Source organism: Hylaeus anthracinus, unplaced genomic scaffold, assembly GCF_026225885.1.
Source record: "Hylaeus anthracinus isolate JK02 unplaced genomic scaffold, UHH_iyHylAnth1.0_haploid 11981, whole genome shotgun sequence".
NCBI lineage: Eukaryota > Metazoa > Arthropoda > Insecta > Hymenoptera > Colletidae > Hylaeus > Hylaeus anthracinus.
The window spans coordinates 3,290,345-3,294,773 of NW_026534329.1; the positions used below are offsets into that span (position 1 = coordinate 3,290,345).

The following is a 4,429-nucleotide window of genomic DNA, read 5'->3' on the forward strand; positions in this document are numbered from 1 at the left end:
TCGGGACAAAATTGTGCCAATGTGCTAAATATTAGGTTGTCCCAAAAGTTTCTTCCATTTCACTAATAATTAATACGTACACGATATTTTATGTCTAATGTCACATTATTGAATTGCGTACGATTCATTTCGTTGTTACATCAACATCTAAGAAATTAGGTTGTCTATTTACATAAACACTGTCCCACAAGAATAACTGAGTGCTAGTCACAAAACAAAACTTTTGGGACAACTTAATATATGCTTGTACCAACTACCTGCGTTTTAAATTTGAATTTTGATTTCCCAAGTACTCGTAACAGTAGTTCTATCTATAATTTTGTGCAGCGTATGCCTTCAGAGGGTGGCTACCCCGTTGCCAACAGTACGCGGTAATGGTTTGAAAAATCGATTTGAATCTCGCGACGAGCGAGCCGGGGCTTTTAAAGCTATTTCGGCGCGGATTTCGTTAAGTGATACCAATAACCCGATGGGACAACAAGGCGGGCCCTTCAGTATTCGACGGAGGATAAACGAAGGGCCACCAATCCCGGGGGATATTATCTAATCCCGGCGGATTTGTTGATTCTACGACTTGTGCTTGGCAAAGCGCAATGTGGTTTCCATGTAGTGTTGGATTACCCTTATTTTTTTCAGCCCCGAAGGCCCTGCCGAAACTTTGCCTTGGCGAACCAACATTTCCGCGGAGTCCATTTCAATCGCCAAAGTGTTCCTGCACGAGTTTCTGCTACTTAATCACGTTCACGCTTTCACATGACTACGTTAACGCGAATCGTCCACGAAATTAACGCGTACGATGAAATTATGTTCGCCAATGAAACGGGTCAGGTTGTACGCGATATAAAAATTCTTCTTACAAAAGTAATTTTTTATTCAAACAACTGAAGACATTTTTACATGAACTGTTCGCGTATTTAAAAGAGCATATTTTGAAGAACATAATTCTCACGATAAAAAATAATGTCAGGGAACACCCTGTATATTAAGGCGATGCTTAAATATTCTGTATTTTGCAGTATTTCCTGACAAGAAAAGCGTTTTCCGGTGACCATTGTCACTCGGATCTCGGATCATCTAAAAAGAAAAAACGAAAAAATTTCGTGTAATATATTAAATTATCTAGTTCTTAAAGGATCGGTTTTCAGAAATATTGATTCGGGACGAAATGGTAGACGATTTGAAAAGAATTTCCATCGAAAATCATTTCTTCTTAAAACGTCTGCCGTTTTATCCCGAATCATATTCACGAACAGTTTTCGTAAAAATGTCTTTAGATGTTTGAATAAAAAATCACAAAAATCATTCTTTCTTCGGTCTCGTAACTGCGCGTGACCACTTAATACAGAACTCGTTACTGTATCATATCCTTTCTCTCTCATGTAATCCACCTTTTATACATCTACTCAAAACACGGAAATATTTCAAAGTATTTACGGTGCTATCACTTCTGTTAAATTACATTCATCAAATCCAAAGAAGTCTAATCCACGAAAACTCGATTCAAAAATTCATGTCTACGAAAGTGTGTACAAAGTGAAAAATAAATAATCCTTTTTCCTCCCGAAAGGATATCCATCGTTGGCCCGTTTTTCTCTTATCAGAAAAATGATCTATATTCACGGTCCGAGTATCGTGACAAAGAGAAGAGGAGAGAAAGGATTTTCGTCTGTTATTATTCTATAACGTAAAACCGGACGCGGGATCGCGCGTTATCGGGTCGAAATGGCATGACGGTCGCGAATTCCGGCGAAAAACAAATATATGGCCGTGCTTTGCCCCGCGGTGGCGCTCCCGTAACGCAGATTATTCTATTACACGTTACGCAAACAGAAAGCACAAGCGGAGGACGCGAACGCTGCGCTTTCTGCGTCTCGGCGTGTGCGATGTTGTTTGGTCTGAAAATACGTTATTGTTTCACCGTGATAAAAAATTCAACGTTCGGATAATTACATCAGAGCTGATCGATCCTGGCCAACCCTGCGGCGGCTCTCCGGCGAGTTACTGACCTTACTTCGACTACCCTTTTCCCAGCCGCGCAAATCAAATGTTTAAGAGACGAGCACGATAACGTGCTCGATGAAACTCTAACGCCAGAATTTACGAAACGACGATCTACACTTCTATTTACAATTGTCTTTTGATCGTAGATCACGTTTCCTTGAGAGCAACACTAATTAGACGTTGGACTAGGTGATGCGAGGCATTTCTAAATGAATTTTTTTTTAAATAACGTATCGAACGGATCTTTATGAAATTCACAGGGTCTTTAAGTGGATATTTGGTGACAACTAGACTGCGGATCTTTATGCGTTTACAGGAATGTTGAATGTGCGAGAACCTACAAAATGCAAACAATTTGCAAGAACATAAAAAAGATTGAAAATAAAGTTTATGTTTATAATATTTGCAGAATAAAATAAATTCTTATTTAGGTACAATTTTTGTAGACACGTTCGCGAAGATTTTATTTTGCACAAGGATCCGTAGTCTAGTGATAACAAATAGCTTGTCTTAAGACAATATTGTGCGTGGAAAGCTTCGTGTAGAGCACGTCGATGGACCCTTCGTCGAGGGAGTTAAGAATTTGCGAGAATTATAGAATCTTCGGCATTAACCCTTTCTTTACTAGCGGGACTTATAAGTAATTAGTCGCTTTGAAACTTATTGTAACTTTCGAGTGAACTTCTATGAAGTTCGTCTTTAACTGTTGTATGGCAATACAAGCTTTCTTCTTTTTAGACGCTCATTCTCTGTAAGATGATATAAGATCAAGATGGACGCCTAGATTTCAACAACTATTGAGAAATTCATTAAATAAAGGCTCAAGTAAAACGCGATATATTATACGTTCGTAACGTCATGTAAATCCAAATGGACCTATAAATATACCTATAAATACGGTCGCTAATTCAAGGTGTTCTACGATTTCCTAAATTATTCGAATTTCGAAAAGTCCCTTTTGCAGGATATTTATTCAACATTTCAAGCTATCTAAAAATGGTTGTAAAATCGATTCTTCGAACGGGATCGAACCAGAACAGCCCCTTAAGCTTCCCTGGTTCAATCTTTTTTTTCTTTTTTTTTTTTTCATATCCACGTGTCGCATCGGTACAAATGCCGAGCCGCACGCAGTACCTTTCTTTTCGATACGATTTCAGCTACACGGTCGAGGTCACGCATAAAACGAAAATCAGGCTAGACCGGCGCGCGCTCGCGAGCGCTGGCAAACGAAAACGCGTCTATCCGCGCGGATTTTCGAGAGATATAGAGGAGAGCATCGAGAGAACGAATCGGTTTTTCGATGTGGAACCACCCGTGCGTGGCAGCTGCGATCCTTTTTATTTCTCGAATCTTTCCTTTCGCGTTTTTCTTCCTTTCTTCCTTTTCTCGGGGCCTGGAAGCCTCGTGTTTTGCCCCGGCTGCGTAATCCCTTCGAACGGGAGGGACCGGAGCAGGACGAGACGCGAAGGAAAACTCGCGAGGGATGAGACTGGAGCGAGAGGTAGATGGAAAAGAGGGGAAAAAAGCAGAGACGGATAGATGGGAGAAAAGGGGAAAAATCGAGATGTGGATAGAGAGGGAGGAGTAGATTGGTTGAAAGAGTGGATGGGTAGAAAGAGAGAGGAGAGGGAGAGCCAGGGAATCAGTGTCAGAAGGAAGGAGGACGAAGGGAACGAACGACCCCGGCTGTTTGCCTTTTATTAAACTCTTGTTAAACGCCGCCTTTCTTCGCACACACAATTGAATCGGCAAAACAGCGAAGATAATGCCCCTGGCGAGCTGTGCGCGGCCGAGAGCCGTGGGTCTCTCTTCCGTGGAAGACTTACCGCAAACACCAGCTCCTTATACACCCTGAAATGGACACCGTGTAATCCGGCTCTTTATACGGCACTGCCGGCATTGACCAGATCCTCCAAGGCATGCACATCGAGCACTCCCTGCTAATAAATGCCGGTCCTTCCTGTTACAAGAATCCTGTAAAAGCTCACGAACGATTCCGGAACGACCGTGAAAATCGCACGGGCCCACCCTCTCTTCCAGCCGGCACGCAGAGTTCTAATGAAAATATTTGGATATTTCGAGCGATATCGGCGTGGACCACCGTTCCCAAAGCGTGTCATTGTCAGAGGAGCTTGCCGAAATTTGTATGCCACGGATTCGGACACGGCTGAAGTCGTACCAAAGAAGAAACGTGGGTTTCAAACTTTTGCTATGTCTTCATCTGGAGATATACTCTTGTAGAAGGGGTAGTTTTCTCGTAGGACTGCGGATACCTGGAACATGTGGGAATGAGAGTCGAAATATACTTCCAATTCCTATTTTTTCTATGTATGTTGAGCGACAGCCTGTGTTTTTATAAGACTATGTATTTATATATTATTTATTTTTATAAGACTATGTATTTATATATTATTTATTTTTATAAGAG

At 41.4% G+C, this 4,429-nt stretch overlaps 1 protein-coding gene across 1 annotated transcript in view; it reads right to left on the minus strand.

The window, feature by feature from the left end:
• Positions 1-4,429, minus strand: part of LOC128885387 (thyroid transcription factor 1-associated protein 26 homolog) — an 84,294-nt gene that overhangs the window by 79,281 nt on the left and 584 nt on the right. The window lies entirely within an intron of this gene.